The sequence below is a fragment of the Hyla sarda genome, chromosome 8, assembly GCF_029499605.1.
Source record: "Hyla sarda isolate aHylSar1 chromosome 8, aHylSar1.hap1, whole genome shotgun sequence".
NCBI classification, from domain to species: Eukaryota; Metazoa; Chordata; class Amphibia; order Anura; family Hylidae; genus Hyla; species Hyla sarda.
The window spans coordinates 1,890,032-1,915,524 of NC_079196.1; positions in this window are offsets into that span (position 1 = coordinate 1,890,032).

Genomic DNA, 25,493 nt, shown 5'->3' on the forward strand with positions numbered 1-25,493 from the left:
TGCCTACGATACACTGAGCCTACTACATACTGTACCTTCTACATACTGTGCCTACTACATACTGTACCTTCTACATACTGTGCCTACTATATTCTGTGCCTACTACATACTATGTCTTCTACATTCTGTTCCTACTATATACTGTGCCTACTATATACTGTGCCTACTACATACTGTGTCTTCTACATACTGTACCTACTATATACTGTGCCTACTACATACTGTGCCTACTATAAAATTTGCCTTCTACATACTGTGCCTTCTACATACTGTGCCTACTATATACTGTGCCTTCTACATACTGTGCCTACCACATACTGTGCCTACTATATACTGTGCCTTCTACATTCTGTGGCTACTATATACTGTGCCTACTACATATTGTGCCTTCTGCATACTGTGTCTTCTACATACTGTGCCTACTATATACTGTGCCTTCAACATACTGTGCCTACTATATTCTGTTCCTTCTACATACTGTGCCTTCTATATACTGTGCCTACTATATACTGTGTCTACTACATACTGTGCCTTCTACATACTGTGCCTACTATATGCTGTGCCTTCTACATATTGTAATTTATACATACTGAGCCTACTACATACTGTGCCTTCTACATATTATGCCTTCTACATACTGTGTCTTCTACATACAGTGCCCACTATATACTGTGCCTACAACGTATTGTGCCTTCTACAGACTGTGTCTTCTACATACTGTGCCTACTATATACTGTTCCTTCTACATACTGTGCCTACTACACACCGTGCCTTCTACATACTGTGCCTACTATATACTGTGCCTACTACATAATGTGCCTACTCTATGCTGTGCCTTCTACATACTGAGCCTTCTACATACTGTGCCTACTACACACTGTGCCTTCTACATACTGTGCCTACTATATACTGTGCCTACTATATACTGTGCCTACTACATACTGTGCCTTCTATATACTGTGCCTACTATATACCGTGCCTTCCACATACTGTGCCTTCTACATATTGTGCCTTATACATACTGAGCCTTCTACATACTGTGCCGTCTACATAATGTGCCTTCTACATACAGTGTCTTCTACATACTGTGCCTACTGTATACTGTGCCTACGAGGTATTGGGCCTTCTACAGACTGTGTCTTCTACATACTGTGCCTACTATAAACTTTGCCTTCTACATACTGTGCCTACTACATACTGTGTCTTCTACATACTGTGCCTTCTACATACTGTGCCTTCTACATACTGTGTATTCTACATACTGTGCCTACTATATACTGTGCCTTCTACATACTGTGCCTACTATATACATTTTGGCTTCTACATACTGAGCCTTCTACAAACTGTGCCTACTTCTTATTGTGCCCTCTACCTACTGGGCCTACTACATACTGTGCCTACTACATACTGTGCCTTCTACATATTATGCCTACTACATATTGTGCCTTCTACATACTGTGCCTACTACATACTGTGCCTACTACATACTGTGCCTACTATATACTGTGCCTTCTACATACTGTGCCTACTACATGCTGTGCCTTCTACATACTGTGCCTACTATATACTGTGCCTACTACATACTGTGCCTGCTATATATTGTGCCTACTACATTCTGTGCCTTCTACATATTGTGCCTTCTACATACTGAGCCTTCTACATACTGTGCCTACTACATACTGTGCCTACTATATACTGGGCCTTCTACATACTGTGCCTTCTACATACTATGCCTACTATATACTGTGCCTTCTACATACTCTGCCTTCTACATACTGTGCCTACTATATACATTTTGGCTTCTACATACTGTGCCTTCTACATACTGTGCCTACTACATACTGTGCCTACCACATACTGTGCCTTCTACATACTGTGCCTACTACATACTGTGCCTACTACATACTGTGCCTACTACATACTTTGCCTTCTACATACTGTGCCTACTACATATTGTGCCTTCTACATACGTGCCTACTACATACTGTGCCTACTATATACTGTGCCTACTATATACTGTGCCTTCTACATACTGTGCCTTCTACATACTGAGCCTACTACATACTGTGCCTTCTACATACTGTGCCTTCTACATACTGAGCCTACTACATACTGTGCCTACTACATACTGTGCCTACTACATACTGTGCCTTCTACATACTGTGCCTTCTACATACTGTGTCTTCTACATACTGTGCCTACTACATACTGTGCTTTCTACATACTGTACCTTCTACATACTGTACCTTCTACATACTGTGCCTTCTATATACTGTGCCTTCTACATACTGTGCCTTCTACATACTGTGCCTTCTACATACTGTGCCTACTATTTACTGTGCCTACTATATACTGTGCCTTCTACATACTGTGCCTACTATATACTGTGCCTTCTACATACTGTGCCTACTATATACTGTGCCTTCTACATACTGTGCCTACTATATACTGTGCCTTCTACATACTGTGCCTACTATATACTGTGCCTTCTACATATTTTGCCTACTATATACTGTAGCAAAGTCCTGAGATACGTCTGTCAGCACCACTCCACTCCCGGCTCAGAACTCACTCCTGCAGGTCTGTGCACTCCGCAGATCACTCGGTGCCCGTGTCCATGGTGCAGTATGCATATATATGTCTCAGAAAAATTAAGAGACGGCTTTTATTTATGTCCCTCCCCAATTTTCTAGAGAACCTATAATTGATTTAATGAAATGTCTAATTTGCTGAAAAGAGCTGCTCGTCCTGATATGGGGAGACTTCAATTGTGTGATTGACGGTAAAAGAGATAGGAGGAGGATGAATGGAGATGTGGACAGTACCCACCCAACTCCCCGGGCCAGATTGGTCAGGGAACTTGGATGGATGGAGGGATGCATGGAGGGTGTTGAACCCCTATAGAAAGATATTCTCGTGTTTTTCAGCATCACAAATGGATTTACTACTTTGTAACAATCTGGGTATGAAATTAATCAAAATGGTCGAATATCAACCAAGGTCAATATCCGAGCATGCAATGTTGGTGACGGAGATAGAGGTGGGGCTCAGTTATACAAAGGTAAGGAGAAATCTGTCCATCAATCCTTATTGGTTGAATATTATCCATAGGGAAAGCTTTGGGCTCTGAACAGGGGCTCTGCCCGATCCTAATGGTCTGGGATTCATTAAAAGCCTTTTTAAGGGGCTTATTGTTTAGAGAAATAAAGAACAAAAAAGAGAATTTATTGAACAGAGAGCGCTATAACAGTGGAAGTTAAAGGATTGAAAGACAGATTCTCAAAAAATCCCTAATCAGGAGAACATTGAAAATATAGAAGAGGGCCAAGGAAGATGAGCTGACTCTGTAAATGAGAAAGCTCAACAGAAATCCTTTTTTGATGGTCAAAAACAACTTATTGAAGGGAGTAGGACGGGGAAATTATTGGCTAATATTGTAAAATCACAAAAATCGAAGACCAAGATAAATAGTCTCATGAAGCCAGACGGCAATATCACAGTTCAACAGGAGGAAATAATGGAGATAGTTTTTAATTACTTCTCCAAACTGTATCAATGCGAGATTTAATCGTCAGATCAAGGAATGGATTCTTATTTGTCCACAATGACTCTCCCTGGTTTATCCAAAGAGCAGAGGGAGATCCTTGATATGGACGTCTCTTTAATAGAACTGAGGCAAGCAATTCATTCCTACTCAGCGTCTTCTGCACCGGGTCCAGATGAGATTCCTTGGGAAATGTGTAGGGAGTGGGAGGATGTGTTGACACCTATTGTGTATGCTGTATTCAATTAATCCTTTAAAATGTAATCTCTTAAGGACCCTTGATGTACGCGTACGTCACGACACCCTGGAAGAATTCCGGCCCCCGCCGCGCGCCGGGCGGGGTTCGGACCGGGGTGACTGCTGATATCTATCCCCCCCATGTCAGACCCCCCCATGTCGGCTATCGCGGCAAATCGTAAGTGAATTCACACTTGCGATTTGCACGATTCCGGGTCATTACGGGTCTATGGTGACCCAGTGACCCAGAATATAAGGGGGATTGCGGTTGTCTAAGACACCCACAATCCCCTGAAGGGATAGGAGTGAGATAGCAGGGGTGCCACCCCACCTATCCCGGCTATAGGTCACCAGAAGCGACGACCAATAGCAGATCGGGGGCGGGGGGTTAACTTTCATTTTCCCCATCCTGCCCACCCACAATAGGCCGGGCAGGACGGGGAAACACGACAGGGACCAGCGCCGAAGATCCACTTACCCATCCGGAGGCTGCGGGCGACGGAGATCGGCGGGCGGCGACGTCGTGCGGCTGGATCCTACATAAGCCGGTGAGTTGCCTAGCAACATCTAGAAGGTACAGTTTGAGACCACTATACAGTGATCTCCAAACTGTGACCCTTCAGATGTTGCAAAACTACAACTCCCAGCATGCCCAGACAGCTGTTTGGGCATGCTGGAATATATCATTTTGCAACAGCTGGAGGGCTACAGTTTGAGACCACTATACAGTGGTCTCTAAACTGTAGCCCTCCAGATCTTGCAAAACTACAACTCCTAGCATGCCCAAACAGCTGTTTGATGTCTGGGCATGCTGGGATTTGTAGTTTTGCAACATCTGGACGGTCACAGTTTGGAGATCACTTTGCAGTGTTCTCTAAAACTGTAGCCCTCCAGATGTTGTAAAACTGCAAATCCCAGCATGCCCAAACATCTGTCTCGGCATGCTGGGAGTTGTAGTTGTGTATCTCCAGCATAACTACGTCTCCCAGTATGCCCTTCGGTGATCAGTAAATGCAGGGAGTTGTAGTTTTGCAACAGCTGGAGGCAGACTGGTTGGAAATTACTGAGTTAGGTAACAGAACCTAACTGAAGATTTTCCAACCAGTGTGCCTCCAGCTGTTGCAAAAGTACAACTCCCAGCATGCACGGTCTGTCAGTACATGCTGGGAGATGTAGTTTTGAAACAGCTGGAGGTTTGCTCCCCCGATCTGAACATACATGGTACAGGGTATATTCACACTGGTGGGTTTACAGTAAGTTTCCTGCTTCAAGTTTGGGCTGCAGCAAATTTTTCGCCGCAGCGCAAACTCCTAGCGAGAAACTCACCGTAACCCACCAGTGCGAATGTACCCGAAAAACACTACACTAACACATAGTAAAGGGTAAAACACTACATATACACCCCCTTAGACTGCCCCCCCCCCCCCAATAAAAATGGAAAACGTATTGTACGGCAGTGTTTCCAAAACGGAGCCTCCAGCTGTTGCAAAACAACAACTCCCAGCATTTCTGGACAGCCACTGACTGTCCAGGCATGCTGGGAGTTTTGCAACAGCTGGAGGCACCCTGTTTGGGAATCACTGGCGTAGAATACCCCTATGTCCACCCCTATGCAATCCCTAATTTAGTCCTCAAATGCGCATGGCGCTCTCTCACTTCAGAGCCCTGTCGTATTTCAAGGAAACAGTTTAGGGCCACATATGCACTACAAATTTTGGGTGGCATTTTCTCCTTTTACCCCTTATGAAAAGGAAAAGTTGGGGGCTACACCAGCTTGTTAGTGTAAAAAAATAAAAAAAATTACACTAACATGCTGGTGTTTCCCCATACTTTCTATTTTTACAAGTGTTAAAAGGGAAAAAAAGACCCCAAAAATTTGTAGCGCAATTTCTCCTGAGTATGGAAATACCCCATATGTGGGCGTAAAATTCTCAAATGCTCACAACAAGGCTCAGGAGTGAGAGCGCACTATGTACATTTGAGGCCTAAATTGGTGATTTGCACAGGGGTGGCTGATTTTACAGCGGTTCTGACATAAACACAAAAAAAGAAATACCCACATGTGACCCCATTTAGGAAACTACACCCCTCACGGAACATAGCAAGGGGTATAGTGCGCCTGAACACCGAACAGGTGTTTAATGAAAATTCTTCAAAGCTGGATGGAAAAATGAAAAAAAAAATTTTCACTAAAATGCTGGTTTTACCCTAAATTTTTCATATTCACAAGGAAAAATAGGAAAAAAGCCCCCCAAAATGTGTAACCCCATTTCTTCTGAGTAAGAACATGTGTGGATGTAAATTGCTCTGCGGGCGAACTACAATGCTCAAAGGGAAGGAGCACCATTGGGATTTTGAAGAGAAAATTTGTCCGGAATTGAAGGCCACTTGTGTTTACAAAGCCCCCATAGTGCCAGAACAATGGACCCCCCACAATTGACCCTATTTTGGAAATTACACCCCTCACGTAATGTAATAAGGGGTACAGTAAGCATTTATGCCTCACAGATGTCTGACAGATTTTTGGAACAGTGGTCCGTGAAAATGAAAAATGTAATTTTTCATTTGCACAGCCCACTGTTCCAAAGATCTGTCAAACGCCAGTGGGGTGTAAATACTCACTGCACCCCTTATTAAATTCTGTGAGGGGTGTAGTTTCCAAAATAGGGTCACATGTGGGGGGGTCCACTGTTCTGGCACCACGGGGGGATTTGTAAACGCACAAGGCCCCTGACTTCCATTCCAAACAATTTTCTTCCCAAAAGCTCAATGACGCTCCTTCTCTTCTAAGCATTGTAGTGCACCAGCAGAGCACTTGACATTCACACATGGGGTATTTTCATATTCAGAAGAGATGGGGTTACAAATTTTGGGGGGCATTTTGTCCTATTATCCCTTGTAAAAAAAATTAATTTGAGGGAAAACTAGCATTTCAGTGAAAAAAAAATCATTTACACATCCAACTTTAACAAAAAGTCGTCAAACACCTGTGGGGTGTTAAGGCTCACTGGACCCCTTGTTACGTGCCTTGAGGGGTGTAGTTTCCAAAATAGTATGCCATGTTTTTTTTTCTGCTGTCCTGGGACCATAGGGGCTTCCTAAATGTGAAATGCCCCCAAAAACCATTTCAGAAAAACTCACTCTCGAAAATCCCACTGTCGCTCATTCCCTTCTGAGCCCTCTACTGTGCCTGCCGAACAATTTACATAGACATATGAGGTATGTGCTTACTCGAGAGAAATTGGGTTACAAATTTTAGGAAGATTTATCTCCTTTTACCCCTTGTAAAAATTCAAAAATTGGATCTGCAAGAACATGCCAGTGTAAAAAAGGAAGATTTTGAATTTTCTCCTTCAATTTGCTGCTATTCCTGTGAAGCATCTAAAGGGTTAACAAACCTTTTGAATCTCAGTTAGAATACTTTGAGGGGTACAGTTTTTAAAATGGGGTTATTTTGTGGGGTATTTCTAATATGAAGGCCCTTCAAATCCACTTCAAAACAGAACTGGTCACTGAAAAATTATGATTTTGAAAATTTTGTGAAAAATTGGAAAATTGCTGCTGAACTTTGAAGCCTCTGATGTCTCCAATAGTGTTGCTCGCGAATATTCGCAATTCGAATATTATTCGCGAATATCGCATATTCGCGAATTCGCGAATTTTGCGAATATAGCGCTATATATTCGTAATTACGAATATTCGTTTTTTTTTTTTTTTTTTTTCTTCACAGTACACATCACAGTGATCACCCCTCTCTGCTTCCAGCTTGTGTGGTGTAAAGAAGGCTGTAATACTACTGTGTGAGACTGGCGTGCGAAAATTCGCATATGCGAAAATTAGCGTATGCTAATTTTCGTATATGCGAATTTTCGCGTGTGCTAAATTTTGTATATGCTAATATTCACGTGTTAATTTTCGCATACTCGAATTTTCGCGTATGCTGAATTTTGTATATGCTAATATTCATATATGTTAATTTTCGCATATGCGAATTTTCGTGTATGCGAAAATAAAACGAGAATATAACGAATATGCGAATATTCGCGAATATATGACGAATATTCGTCCATATATTCGCGAATATTCGCGAATTTGAATATGGCCTATGCCGCTCAACACTAGTCTCCAAAAGTAAAAACATCTCAACTTTATGATGAAAACATAAAGTAGACATATTGTATATGTGAATCAATATATAATTTATTTGGAATATTCATTTTCCTAATAAGCAGAGAACTTTCAATTTTTTAAATTTTTCAATTTTTTCCTCAAATTTTTCAATTTTTCACCAAGAAATTATGTAGTATCGACAAAATTTTACCACTAACATAAAGTAGAATATGTCACGAAAAAACAGTCTCGGAATAAGAATGAAAGGTAAAAGCATCAGAGTTATTAATGTTTAAAGTGACAGTGGTCAGATGTGCAAAAAATTGCCTGGTCCTTAAGGGGTTAAGCACTCCCCCCCCCCTCAATGTTGGAAGCAAATATCATTCTTATACCAAAAAAAGAAGATGTAGTTCTTGACGTTTCATTGTTAAGACAATTCTACATACTGTGCCTTCTACATACTGTGCCTACTACATACTTTGTCTTCTATATACTGTGTCTACTACATACTGTGTCTTCTACATACTGTGCCTTCTATATACCGTGCCTTCTACATACTGTGCCTTCTATATACTGTGCCTTCTACATACTGTGCCTACTATATAATGTGCCTACTATATACTGTGCCTTCTACATACTGTGCCTACTATATACCGTGCCTTCTACATACTGTGCCTACTACATACTGTGCCTACTATATACTGTGCCTACTATATACTGTGCCTTCTACATACTGTGCTTACTACATACTGTGCCTACTATATACTGAGCCTTCTATATACTGTGCCTTCTACATACTGTGCCTACTATATACTGTGCCTTCTACATACTGTGCCTACTATATACTGTGCCTTCTACATACTGTGCCTTCTATATACTGTGCCTTCTATATACTGTGCCTACTACATACTGTGCCTACTACATACTGTGCCTACTATATACTGTGCCTACTATATGCTATGCCTTCTATATACTGTGCCTTCTACATACTGTGCCTTCTATATACTGTGCCTTGTACATACTGTGCCTACTATACTGTAGCAAAGTCCTGAGATACGGCTGTCAGCACCGGCTGTCAAACTAGGGACTGGGGGGGAGAAGATAGTGTAGATAGAGAGGGGGGACTTATTAAAGTACCTGGGGGTGGAGCGGAGGGAGGGGTTAGAATAGTTAATAAGGATAGGCTTCAAAGGAAGAAAAACCATATGCCATTGAATTGCATGTTGACTAATGCCAGAAGTCTGACTAATAAAACTGATGACCTGCAGCGGTTATGTCTGAGGAGGATTATGACATCGCGGGTATAACAGAGACTTGGTTGGACGATCGCTGTGACTGGGCGGTAACATACAGGGTTATAGTCTATTCAGGAAGGATCGGACAAAATGGAAAGGGGGAGGAGTTTGTCTTTATGTAAAGTCCAGTCTGAAGGCCGCACTGCAGGAGGATATACGGGAGGGAAACGATATTGTGGAGTCATTATGGGTGGAAATATATGGAGATAATAATAATAAAATCCTGATAGGAGTTTACTATAAGCCACGAAACATAATGGAAGAGGCAGAAGATCAATTACTGAGGGAAATAAACAGCAAATCAGAACGAGGGGATAATAATGGAGACTTTATCCTGATATAAACTGGAGACTGAGACCTGTGAATCTCATAAAGGAAACATCTGACTATAGCTAAAGACAATTATCTGTCCCAAATGGTGCAGGGCCTGACCAGAGGGAGCGCCTTACTAAACTTAATATTATCCAACAGGCCTGACCAGAGGGGACGCCCTACTAGACTTATTATTAACCAACAGACCTGATCAGAGGGGACGCCCTACTATACTTAATATTATCCAACAGGCCTGACCAGAGGGGGCGCCCTACTAGACTTATTATTAACCAACAGACCTGACCAGAGGGGGCGCCCTACTATACTTAATATTATCCAACAGACCTGACCAGAGGGGGCACCCTACTAGACTTAATATTATCCAACAGACCTGACCAGAGGGGGCGCCCTACTAGACTTATTATTAACCAACAGACCTGATCAGAGGGGACGCCCTACTATACTTAATATTAACCAACAGACCTGACCAGAGGGGGCGCCCTACTAGACTTAATATTATCCAACAGACCTGACCAGAGGGGGCGCCCTACTAGACTTATTATTAACCAACAGACCTGATCAGAGGGGACGCCCTACTATACTTAATATTATCCAACAGGCCTGACCAGAGGGGGCGCCCTACTAGACTTATTATTAACCAACAGACCTGACCAGAGGGGGCGCCCTACTAGACTTAATATTAACCAACAGACCTGACCAGAGGGGGCGCTCTACTAGACTTAATATTACCCAACAGACCTGACCAGAGGGGGCGCCCTACTAGACTTAATATTAACCAACAGACCTGACCAGAGGGGGCGCCCTACTAGACTTAATATTAACCAACAGACCTGACCAGAGGGGGCGCTCTACTAGACTTAATATTAACCAACAGACCTGACCAGAGGGGGCGCCCTACTAGACTTAATATTATCCAACAGACCTGACCAGAGGGGCGCCCTACTAGACTTAATATTAACCAACAGACCTGACCAGAGGGGGCGTCCTACTAGACTTAATATTAACCAACAGACCTGACCAGAGGGGGCACCGTACTAGACTTAATATTAACCAACAGACCTGACCAGAGGGGGCGCCGTACTAGACTTAATATTAACCAACAGACCTGACCAGAGGGGGCACCCTACTAGACTTAATATTATCCAACAGACCTGACCAGAGGGGGCGCCCTACTAGACTTAATATTATCCAACAGACCTGATCAGAGGGGACGCCCTACTAGACTTAATATTAACCAACAGACCTGACCAGAGGGGGCGCCCTACTAGACTTAATATTAACCAACAGACCTGACCAGAGGGGGCGTCCTACTAGACTTAATATTATCCAACAGACCTGACAAGAGGGGGCGCCCTACTAGACTTAATATTATCCAACAGACCTGACCAGAGGGGGCGCCCTACTAGACTTAATATTATCCAACAGACCTGACCAGAGGGGGCGCCCTACTAGACTTAATATTATCCAACAGACCTGACCAGAGGGGACGCCCTACTAGACTTAATATTAACCAACAGACCTAACCAGAGGGGGCGTCCTACTAGACTTAATATTATCCAACAGACCTGACAAGAGGGGGCGCCCTACTAGACTTAATATTATCCAACAGACCTGACCAGAGGGGACGCCCTACTAGACTTAATATTATCCAACAGACCTGACCAGAGGGGGCGCCCTACTAGACTTAATATTAACCAACAGACCTGACCAGAGGGGGCGCCCTACTAGACTTAATATTAACCAACAGACCTGACCAGAGGGGGCGCCCTACTAGACTTAATATTAACCAACAGACCTGACCAGAGGGGGCACCCTACTAGACTTAATATTATCCAACAGACCTGACCAGAGGGGACGCCCTACTAGACTTAATATTATTCAACAGACCTGATCAGAGGGGGCGCCCTACTAGACTTAATATTAACCAACAGACCTAACCAGAGGGGGCGTCCTACTAGACTTAATATTATCCAACAGACCTGACAAGAGGGGGCGCCCTACTAGACTTAATATTATCCAACAGACCTGACCAGAGGGGACGCCCTACTAGACTTAATATTATCCAACAGACCTGACCAGAGGGGGCGCCCTACTAGACTTAATATTAACCAACAGACCTGACCAGAGGGGGCGCCCTACTAGACTTAATATTAACCAACAGACCTAACCAGAGGGGGCGTCCTACTAGACTTAATATTATCCAACAGACCTGACAAGAGGGGGCGCCCTACTAGACTTAATATTATCCAACAGACCTGATCAGAGGGGGCGCCCTACTAGACTTAATATTAACCAACAGACCTGACCAGAGGGGGCGCCCTACTAGACTTAATATTAACCAACAGACCTAACCAGAGGGGGCGTCCTACTAGACTTAATATTATCCAACAGACCTGACAAGAGGGGGCGCCCTACTAGACTTAATATTATCCAACAGACCTGACCAGAGGGGGCGCCCTACTAGACTTAATATTAACTAACAGACCTGACCAGAGGGGGCGCCCTACTAGACTTAATATTAACCAACAGACCTAACCAGAGGGGACGTCCTACTAGACTTAATATTAACCAACAGACCTGACCAGAGGGGGCGCCCTACTAGACTTAATATTATCCAACAGACCTGACCAGAGGGGACGCCCTACTAGACTTAATATTAACCAACAGACCTGACCAGAGGGGGCGCCCTACTAGACTTAATATTATCCAACAGACCTGACCAGAGGGGGCGCCCTACTAGACTTAATATTAATAGACCTGACCAGAGGGGGCGCCCTACTAGACTTAATATTAACCAACAGACCTGACCAGAGGGGGCGCCCTACTAGACTTAATATTAACCAACAGACCTAACCAGAGGGGGCGTCCTACTAGACTTAATATTATCCAACAGACCTGACAAGAGGGGGCACCCTACTAGACTTAATATTATCCAACAGACCTGACCAGAGGGGACGCCCTACTAGACTTAATATTAACCAACAGACCTGACCAGAGGGGGCGCCCTACTAGACTTAATATTATCCAACAGACCTGACCAGAGGGGACACCCTACTAGACTTAATATTAACCAACAGACCTGACCAGAGGGGGCGCCCTACTAGACTTAATATTAACCAACAGACCTAACCAGAGGGGGCGTCCTACTAGACTTAATATTATCCAACAGACCTGACAAGAGGGGGCACCCTACTAGACTTAATATTATCCAACAGACCTGACCAGAGGGGATGCCCTACTAGACTTAATATTAACCAACAGACCTGACCAGAGGGGGCGCCCTACTAGACTTAATATTATCCAACAGACCTGACCAGAGGGGGCGCCGTACTAGACTTAATATTAACCAACAGACCTGACCAGAGGGGGCGCCCTACTAGACTTAATATTATCCAACAGACCTGACCAGAGGGGGCGCCGTACTAGACTTAATATTATCCAACAGACATGACCAGAGGGGGCACCCTACTAGACTTAATATTATCCAACAGACCTGACCAGAGGGGACGCCCTACTAGACTTAATATTAACCAACAGACCTGACCAGAGGGGGCGCCCTACTAGACTTAATATTATCCAACAGACCTGACCAGAGGGGACACCCTACTAGACTTAATATTAACCAACAGACCTGACCAGAGGGGGCGCCCTACTAGACTTAATATTAACCAACAGACCTAACCAGAGGGGGCGTCCTACTAGACTTAATATTATCCAACAGACCTGACAAGAGGGGGCACCCTACTAGACTTAATATTATCCAACAGACCTGACCAGAGGGGACGCCCTACTAGACTTAATATTAACCAACAGACCTGACCAGAGGGGGCGCCCTACTAGACTTAATATTATCCAACAGACCTGACCAGAGGGGGCGCCGTACTAGACTTAATATTAACCAACAGACCTGACCAGAGGGGGCGCCGTACTAGACTTAATATTATCCAACAGACATGACCAGAGGGGGCACCGTACTAGACTTAATATTAACCAACAGACCTGACCAGAGGGGGCGCCCTACTAGACTTAATATTATCCAACAGACCTGACCAGAGGGGGCGCCGTACTAGACTTAATATTAACCAACAGACCTGACCAGAGGGGGCGCCCTACTAGACTTAATATTAACCAACAGACCTGATAGAGTAACTAATGTGCAGTTAGGACACCTAGGAAATAGTGACCATAATATAATACATTATAACTTGTTCTTCAATAAGGGAATCTCTCGAGGGGCCACAAAGACAATGAACTTTGGGAAGGCAAAGTTCGAACAACTCAGAGAAGCCCTGAACAATATAAAATGGGATAATGTCCTCAAAAAGAACAATACTGACACTAAATGGGAGACTTCTAAGAATATCTTAAATGATCACTGTAAGATGTATAAACCTTATGGGAATAAAAGGGTCAGAAATAAAAGAAAACCAATATGGATGAAGAAAAATGTTAAGGGGTCAATAAATGACAAAAATAAAGCATTTAAACTACTAAAAGAGGACGGCAGTGAAGAAGCATCAAAAAGCTATCGAGAAAAATGTAAAATATGTAAAAAAAAACAAATAAAAGCCGCAAAAATAGAGACAGAAAGACTCATTGCCAAAGAGAGTAAAACTAACCCCAACATGTTCTTTAAAGGGATATTCCAGGCAAAACCTTATTATATATATATATATATATATATATATATATATATATATATATATATATATATATATATATATATATATATATAGATTAGTTAGGAGTAGCCGTATTAGTCCAGTGATGCAAAAAGCAAAATCATCGGTAGTTGCAGTATCTTGTAATACCTTTTTTATTCTTGTTAGTCCAATAAAAAAGGTATTACAAGATACTGCAACTACCGATGATTTTGCTTTATATATATATATATATATATATATATATATATATATATATATATATGTGTGTCAACTGGCTCCGGAAAGTTAAACAAATTTGTAAATTATTTATTTTTGCTATTTATATAGTTAAAGGGGTATTCCAGGCCAAAACTTTTTTTTATATATCAACTGGCTCCGGAAAGTTAAACAAATTTGTAAATTATTTCTATTAAAAAATCTTAATCCTTCCAATAGTTATTAGCTTCTGAAGTTTTCTGTCTAACTGCTCAATGATGATGTCACGTCCCAGGGGCTGTGCATGATGGGAGAATATCCCCATAGGAACTGCACAGCTCCCGGGATGTGAGTCATCAGAGAACAGTTAGACAGAAACAACAACTCAACTTCAGAAGCTAATAACTATTGAAAGGATTAAGACTTTTTTATAGAAGTAATTTACAAATCTGTTTAACTTTCCGGAGCCAGTTGATATATATATAAAAAAAGTTTTGGCCTGGAATACCCCTTTAACTATATAAATAGCAAAAAGGTCAAAAATGAAAGTGTGGGCCCTTTGAAAAAATGATTAAGAAGAAATTAGAAACGGGGATCTGTAAAAAGCAAATATATTAAACAAATTCTTCTCCACTGTATTCACTGAGGAAAATTAAATGCCAGGTGAAATACAGCGAGATAAGGTAAACTCCCCAGTATAGGTCACCTCTCTAACCCAGGTGGAAGTACACCTCACCTGTCTAACCCAGGAAGAAGTACAGGTCACCAGTCTAACCTAAGAAGAAGTACAGTGCCACCTACAAAAAATCTAAATAGACAAATCCCCAGGTCCAGATGGCATTCACCCCAGTGTTCTAAAGGAATAAAGTAATGTAATAGACAGACCTCTATTTTTAATATTTATGGACTCTATAGTAACATGGATTGTTCCCAAGGACTGGCGCATGGCAAATGTGGTGCCAATATTTAAGAAGGGGTCAAAAGGTGACTCTGTGAATTATAGACCGGTCATTTTAACCTCCGTTGTATGGAAATTGTTTGAGGGTTTTCTAAGAGATGCTATTTTGGAATATCTTGATACAAATAAATGTATGACCCCATATCAGCATGGCTTTATGAAGGATCGGTCCTGTCACCTGATCAGCTTTTATGAGGAGGTGAGCTCCAGACTGGACCAGGGGCAATCTCTGGATGCCGTAAATCTGGATTTTTCCAAAGCATTTGATACGGTCCCACATAAACGGTGGGTGCATAAAATGAGAAGGATGGGGCTGGCGGAGAATTTGAGTAAGTGGTTAAGTAACTGGCTCAGTGATAGGAAACAGAGGGTGGTTATTAATGGTACTTATTCTGATTGGGTGACTGTAACTAGTGGGGACCACAGGGGTCAGTATTGGGTCCTGTTCTATTTAATATATTCATTAATGACCTTGTAGAGGGGTTGAATAGTAAAGTAGCAATCTTTGCAGATTATACTAAACTCTGTAAAGTGGTAAACACAATAAAGGGCAGGGCACTGTTACAAATGGATCTGGATAGGTTGGAAGTTTGGGCTGGGAAGTGGCAGATGAGGTTCAACACTGTAGGTAAGGTAATGAACATAGGGAGGAATACTCTGGGCTGGGATTATGTATTAAATGGGAGCACACTAGGGACGACTGACATGGAAAAGGACTTAGGAGTCTTAGTTAACAGTAAATTTAGCTGTAGTGACCAGTGTCAGGCAGCTTCTGCCAAGGCAAATAAAATCATGGGGGGGGCATCAATAGGGGCATAGATGCCCACGACAAGGAAATAATTCTACCGCTGTACAAATCACTAGTTAGACCACACGTAGAATACTGTGTACAGTACTGGTCAGACCACACATAGAATACTGTGTACAGTACTGGTCAGACCACACATAGAATACTGTGTACAGTACTGGTCAGACCACACATAGAATACTGTGTACAGTACTGGTCAGACCACACATAGAATACTGTGTACAGTACTGATCAGACCACACATAGAATACTGTGTACAGTACTGGTCAGACCACACATGGAATACTGTGTACAGTACTGGTCAGACCACACATGGAATACTGTGTACAGTACTGGTCAGACCACACATGGAATACTGTGTACAGTACTGGTCAGACCACACATAGAATACTGTGTACAGTACTGGTCAGACCACACATAGAATACTGTGTACAGTACTGGTCAGACCACACATAGAATACTGTGTAGAGTACTGGTCAGACCACACATGAAATACTGTGTACAGTACTGGTCAGACCACACATAGAATACTGTGTACAGTACTGGTCAGACCACACATAGAATACTGTGTACAGTACTGGTCAGACCACACATAGAATACTGTGTACAGTACTGGTCAGACCACACATAGAATACTGTGTACAGTACTGGTCAGACCACACATAGAATACTGTGTACAGTACTGGTCAGACCACACATAGAATACTGTGTACAGTACTGGTCAGACCACACATGGAATACTGTGTAGAGTACTGGTCAGACCACACATGGAATACTGTGTACAGTACTGGTCAGACCACACATAGAATACTGTGTACAGTACTGGTCAGACCACACATAGAATACTGTGTAGAGTACTGGTCAGACCACACATGGAATACTGTGTACAGTACTGGTCAGACCACACATAGAATACTGTTTACAGTACTGGTCAGCCACACATAGAATACTGTGTACAGTACTGGTCAGACCACACATAGAGTACTGTGTACAGTACTGGTCAGACCACACATAGAATACTGTGCAGAGTACTGGGCACCAGTGTCCAAGAAAGATATAGTGGAGCTGAAGAGGGTTCAAAGACGGGCAACCAGGGTAATACGGGGAATGGAAGGACTACAGTACCCAGAAAGATTAGCAGAATTGGGGTTATTTCGTTTAGAAAAAAGAAGGCTTAGGGGCGACCTAATAACTATGTATAAATATATCAGGGGACAGTACAGAGATCTCTCCATGATCTATTTATACCCAGGACTGTATATATAACAAGGAGGTGACCTAATAATATATATATCAGGACAGTACAGAGATCTCTCCATGATCTATTTATACCCAGGACTGTTTATATAACAAGGGGGTGACTAATAATATATATAATATATCAGGACAGTACAGAGATCTCTCCATGATCTATTTATACCCAGGACTGTATATATAACAAGGAGGTGACCTAATAATATATATATCAGGACAGTACAGAGATCTCTCCATGATCTATTTATACCCAGGACTGTATATATAACAAGGAGGTGACCTAATAATATATATAATATATCAGGACAGTACAGAGATCTCTCCATGATCTATTTATACCCAGGACTGTATATATAACAAGGGGGTGACTAATAATATATATAATATATCAGGACAGTACAGAGATCTCTCCATGATCTATTTATACCCAGGACTGTATATATAACAAGGAGGTGACCTAATAATATATATATATCAGGACAGTACAGAGATCTCTCCATGATCTATTTATACCCAGGACTGTATATATAACAAGGAGGTGACCTAATAATATATATAATATATCAGGACAGTACAGAGATCTCTCCATGATCTATTTATACCCAGGACTGTAGATATAACAAGGGGGTGACTAATAATATATATAATATATCAGGACAGTACAGAGATCTCTCCATGATCTATTTATACCCAGGACTGTATATATAACAAGGAGGTGGCCTAATAATATATATAATATATCAGGACAGTACAGAGATCTCTCCATGATCTATTTATACCCAGGACTGTATATATAACAAGGAGGTGACCTAATAATATATATATCAGGACAGTACAGAGATCTCTCCATGATCTATTTATACCCAGGACTGTATATATAACAAGGAGGTGACCTAATAATATATATAATATATCAGGACAGTACAGAGATCTCTCCATGATATATTTATACCCAGGACTGTATATATAACAAGGAGGTGACCTAATAATATATATATCAGGACAGTACAGAGATCTCTCCATGATCTATTTATACCCAGGACTGTATATATAACAAGGAGGAGACCTAATAATATATATATAATATATCAGGACAGTACAGAGATCTCTCCATGATCTATTTATACCCAGGACTATATATATATAACAAGGAGGAGACCTAATAATATATATAATATATCAGGACTGTACAGAGATCTCTCCATGATCTATTTATACCTAGGACTGTATATATAACAAGGAGGTGACCTAATAATATATATATATATATATATATATATATATATATATATATATATATATATATTATATCAGGACAGTACAGTGATCTCTCCATGATCTATTTATACCCAGGACTGTATATATAACAAGGAGGTGACCTAATAATATATATAATATATCAGGGGACTGTACAGAGATCTCTCCATGATCTATTTATACCCAGGACTGTATATATAACAAGGAGGTGACCTAATAATATATATAATATATCAGGACAGTACAGAGATCTCTCCATGATCTATATATACCCAGGACTGTATATATAACAAGGAGGTGACCTAATGATATATATATATATATATATATATATAATATCAGGACAGTACAGAGATCTCTCCATGATCTATTTATACCCAGGACTGTATATATAACAAGGAGGTGACCTAATAATATATATAATATATCAGGACGGTACAGAGATCTCTCCATGATCTATTTATACCCAGGACTGTGTATATATAACAAGGAGGTGATCTAATAATATATATAATATATCAGGACAGGACAGAGATCTCTCCATGATCTATTTATAATATATCAGGACAGTACAGAGATCTCTCCATGACATATTTATACCCAGGACTGTATATATAACAAGGAGGTGATCTAATAATATATATGTATATATATAATATATCAGGACAGTACAGAGATCTCTCCATGATCTATTTATACCCAGGACTGTATAATATAACAAGGGGTGACCTAATAATATATATAATATATCAGGACAGTACAGAGATCTCTCTATGATCTATTTATACCCAGGACTGTATATATAACAAGGAGGTGACCTAATAATATATATATCAGGACTGTATATATAACAAGGAGGTGACCTAATGATATATATATATATATATATATATATATATATATATATATATATATATATATATATATATAATATATCAGGACAGTACAGAGATCTCTCCATTATATATTTATACCCAGGACTGTATATATAACAAGGAGGTGACCTAATAATATATATAATATATCAGGACAGTACAGAGGTCTCTCCATGATCTATTTATACCCAGGACTGTATATATAACAAGGAGGTGATCTAATAATATATATATTATATATCAGGACAGTACAGAGATCTCTCCATGATCTATTTATACCCAGGACTGTATATATAAAAAGGGGGCATCCTCTACGTTTAGAGGAAAGAAGGTTTCTACACCAGCACAGACGGGTTCTTTACTGTAAGAGCAGTGAGACTGTGGAATTCTCTGCCTGAGGAGGTGTCATGGTGAACTCTGTACAAGAATATAAAAGGGGGCTGGATGTATATTTGGAGAGTAATAACATCGCTGGTTATGTATAATAGATTTATAGGGACAGAACTTTGATCCAGGGATTTATTCTGATATTTGGAGTCGGGAAGGAGTTTTTACCTCTAGTATGAGGGGTTTTGCCTCCTCTGGATCAGTCCAGACTCATTAGGGATATAGGTTGAACTTGATGGACTCTGGTCTTTTTTCAACCTCATGAACTATGTTACTATGTTACTCCACTCCCAGCTAAGAACTCACTCCTGCAGGTCCGTGCACTCTGCAGATCACTCAGTGCCCGTGTCCATGGTGCAGTATATATGTCTCAGATGAAATTAAGACACGGCACCTGAAGTTCTACTTCAATCTTGCTGCTTTATTGCTACAAGCAAGGCTTTCAATGAGGATGCACTACACCAACAATACATACTATGTCTACTATATACTGTGCCTTCTATATACTGTGCCTTCTACATACTGTGTCTACTATATACTGTGCCTTCTATATACTGTGCCTTCTACATACTGTGCCTACTATATACTGTGCCTTCTACATACTGTGCCTTCTACATACTGTGCCTACTATATACTGTGCATTCCACATACTGTACCTTCTACATACTGCGCCTACTATATACTGTGCCTTCTACGTACTGTGCCTTCTATATATTGTGCCTTCTATATAGTGTGCCTAGTACATACTGTGCCTTCTACATACTGTACCTTCTACATACTTTGCCTACTATATACTGTGCCTTCTACGTACTATGTCTTCTATATACTGTGCCTTCTATATAGTGTGCCTTCTACATACTGTGCCTTCTACATACTGAGCTTACTACATACTGTGTCTACTATATACTGTGCCTTCTACATACTGTGCCTTCTATATACTGTGCCTTCTACATACTGTGCCTACTATATACTGTGCCTTCTACATACTGTGCCTACTATATACTGTGTCTTCTATATACTGTGCCTTCTACATACTGAGCCTACTACATACTGTGTCTAATATATACTGTGCCTTCTATATACTGTGCCTTCTACATACTGTGACTACTATATACTGTGCCTTCTATATACTGTGCCTTCTACATACTGTGCCTACTATATACTGTGTCTACTACATACTTTGCCTTCTATATACTGTGCCTTCTACATACTGTGCCTACTATATACTGTGCCTTCTACATACTCTGCCTACTATATACTGTGCCTTCCACATACTGTGCCTACTATATACTGTGCCTACTACAAACTGCACCTTTTACATACTGTTCCTACTACATACTGTGCCTTCTACATACTGTGCCTACTATATACTGTGTCTTCTACATGCAGCATCTTTTACATACTGTGCTTACTATATATGGGGCCTACTATATACTGTGCCTTCTCCATACTGTGCCTACTATTTACTGTGCCTTCTACATACTGTGCCTACTACATACTGTGCCTACTACATACTGTGACTACTATATACTGTGCCTTCTATATACTGTGCCTTCTACATACTGTGCCTACTATATACTGTGTCTACTATATACTTTGCCTTCTATATACTGTGCCTTCTACATACTGTGCCTTCTATATACTGTGCCTTCTACATACTCTGCCTACTATATACTGTGCCTTCTACATACTGTGCCTACTATATACTGTGCCTACTACAAACTGCACCTTGTACATACTGTTCCTACTACATACTGTGCCTTCTACATACTGTGCCTACTATATACTGTGTCTTCTACATGCAGCACCTTTTACATACTGTGCTTACTATATATGGTGCCTACTATATACTGTGCCTTCTACATACTGTGCCTGCTATTTACTGTGCCTTCTACATACTGTGCCTACTACATACTGTGCCTACTACATACTGTGCCTTCTATATACTGTGCCTACTACATACTGTGCCTACTACATACTGCACTTTCTACATACTGTGCCTACTACATACTGTGCCTACTACATATTGTGCCTTCTACATACTGTACCTACTACATACTGTGCCTACTACATACTGCACCTTCTACATACTGTGCCTACTACATACTGTGCCTACTACATACTGCACCTTCTACATACTGAGCCTACTACATACTGCACCTTCTACATACTGTGCCTACTACATACGGTGCCTACTACATACTGCACCTTCTACATACTGTGCCTACTACATACTGTGCCTACTACATACTGCACCTTCTACATACTGAGCCTACTACATACTGCACCTTCTACATACTGTGCCTACTACATGCTGTGCCTACTACATACTGTGCCTACTATGGTGAGCAGGAGGAAGAGCGATGGTAACTGGGGTGTTGCGATGATAGTGGAGGGTCTATTGGTGTTAACCCTTAAATGTCGTGACACCAGGGTGCGGTTTACTCAATGTCATATTCCTACCGCCAACCGTTCCACAAACGGCAGGGAGAAATAACAGAATGTCCACAGCAGATTTTATGTAGTAAACTAGAAGTAACTTTACTGCATATTTTATGCAACGGCATGGAACATAACAGTCTTTGAGAGAGAGAACTGCGGTACAGGTTCCTCACAGGTTTGCTCGGACTCCGGGATCAATGAGCTTTGGTGCTAGACACTGTGCTACTATTTTTAGGAGATTTGAATTTCTAGTAGTCACACAGGATTCAGTAGATTGAGCTTGGAGTAACTCACGGTTAGTGGCTGCAGATTGCTAGGCTTTGGGCCTAGCTTGAATTGATGCTGATAAGATGATATTAGTGCTGCTTGTTATTCCGGCAGGAAGAGAGAGAATTTAGTGGCTGCAGCCCCTTATATATTAAGAGGGCGGGACAAAGCTCATTGGTCAGCAGAACCTGTCAGTCCTGACCCAGTGGGTATCACATGACCCAAAGGTCCTTAAACCATAATGCAATTTAATTAAAGGCACGTGACCTCTAAGGTCCTATACAGAAGTATTCCTATATAACATTTTAAATATATATATATATATATATATATATATATATATATATATATATATATTAAATACTATTTTTATGAGGCGACTAGGGGTTAGTCCTACAGGAGAACCCTATTGACATGGAGGAACTCTGGCTGAAGGGACTTTAGACAAAGGGACAGGACCAGGTCCTTTACCGGGACACCGCACTACTATATAATGTGTCTACTATATACTGTGCCATCTACATACTGTGCCTACTATATACTGCGTCTTCTACATATTGAGCCCATGACAGGGCTGTGGCACCACAAGTTGGCGTTCTATCTTGTAGGTCAGCAGGGTGCTCTGCATTTGCTCATCTGTATGTTCACAAATGAGAAACTATCAGTAATTTGCCATGTGAAAAGGAAATATATTGCAATGGAAATTATGTAGATACAAAGAGTTAAATGACAAAGTCAGCTCTGCTACACCTGATGCACACAGGCACACACCTGCAGGATCCTAGAAATGCGCCGGGTGTCACGTACACTCACCTGGGACGCTGACTTTATCACATTGCTGTTTGTAATTCTCATGTGTTGGTTGTGCCAGGAAACCTTATCAGATACAGGATGACATGAGGGACAAACGTATCACCGTCTGCAGAGTTCTCCTTATGGCGGTATAATCTTATTTACTGCCATACATCAGGTTGTATCAGAACGCTTTGAATGAAGGTTTTGTTTTGCGTTTTTCATGTATCCAGCGCTTAACATTCCTCGGGATGCCATCCAGCCAACATTACGTAGGGCCTTTCTTATCTAAAGGTCATAAGTATGAGCCGCATCATGACCTCACCTCCTAGACATGCGGCTGGAGATCAGGATGAAAGCCCCATGAGGTGAAGCTGCCAGAGAGCGACAATAGGCGTCTGCTCAGGTGAGGTCACACGGAACACGATCCCAATGTATTTCTATTCAGGTTGCTACAATGGCGACATCTCCAACCTGGGCACAATCTCATTTCCTGGATTTGATCGGTTGTATTAAAGAGCTCAGGGACTATCATCATGGCACTGCGATAGGCCAACGTCTCTAAAATAGGGTAATAGTACATGTTGGCCCCTGTAAGGAAGGGTTCCCCAACCTGTGGATCTCTACCTGTTCCTAAATACAATTCCCAGAATGCCCAGAATGCCTAGAGATTCATGGACTAATTTTTTTTGTTATCCCTGAGATCTAGATGCTCAATGCCAGGCAGTGGCCACCAAAGATGGGCTCTGTGGCACTCATTGTCTGGCAGAATTAATCTTACTAGCCAAATCTGGATGGATTTCAGTTTGGCTGAAAACAGGCTGTGTTTCTCCACAGAGATCTGGACCCATCTGACCAGGTCATGCTTCTCTATAGAGATCTGGATCCATCTGACCAGGTCATGCTTCTCTATAGAGATCTGGACCCATCTGACCAGGTCATGCTTCTCTATAGAGATCTGGACCCATCTGACCAGGTCATGCTTCTCTATAGAGATCTGGATCCATCTGACCAGGTCATGTTTCTCTATAGAGATCTGGATCCATCTGACCAGGCCATGTTTCTCTATAGAGATCTGGATCCATCTGACCAGGACATGTTTCTCCTCAGAGATCTGGACCCATCTGACCAGGTCATGCTTCTCTATAGAGATCTGGATCCATCTGACCAGGCCATGCTTCTCTATAGAGATCTGGATCCATCTGACCAGGCCATGCTTCTCTATAGAGATCTGGATCAATCTGACCAGGCCAAGTTTCTCTATAGAGATCTGGATCCATCTGACCAGGACATGTTTCTCCTCAGAGATCTGGACCCATCTGACCAGGCCATGTTTCTCCTCAGAGATCTGGACCCATCTGACCAGGCCATGTTTCTCTATAGAGATCTGGATCCATCTGACCAGGCCATGTTTCTCTATAGAGATCTGGATTCATCTGACCAAGCCATGTTTCTCTATAGAGATCTGGATCCATCTGACCAGGACATGTTTCTCTATAGAGATCTGAATCCATCTGACCAGGTCATGTTTCTCTATGGAGATCTGGATCCATCTGACCAGGTCATGTTTCTCTATAGAGATCTGGATCCATCTGACCAGGTCATGTTTCTCTATAGAGATCTGGATCCATCTGACCTGGTCATGTTTCTCTATAGAGATCTGGATCCATCTGACCAGGTCATGTTTCTCTATAGAGATCTGGATCCATCTGACCAGGCCATGTTTCTCTTTATAGATCTGGATCCATCTGACCAGGCCATGTTTCTCTATAGAGATCTCTATCCATCTGACCAGGCCATGTTTCTCTATTTAGATCTCGATCCATCTGACCAGGCCGTGTTTCTCCTCAGAGATCTGGACCCATCTGACCAGGACATGTTTCTCTATAGAGATCCGGATCCATCTGACCAGGCCATGTTTCTATATAGAGATCTGGATCTATCTGACCAGGTCATGTTTCTCAGCAGAGATCTGGATCCACCTGACCAGGACATGTTTCTCTATAGATATCTGGATCCATCTGACCAGGCCATGTTTCTCTATAGAGATCTGGATCTATCTGACAAGGGCATGT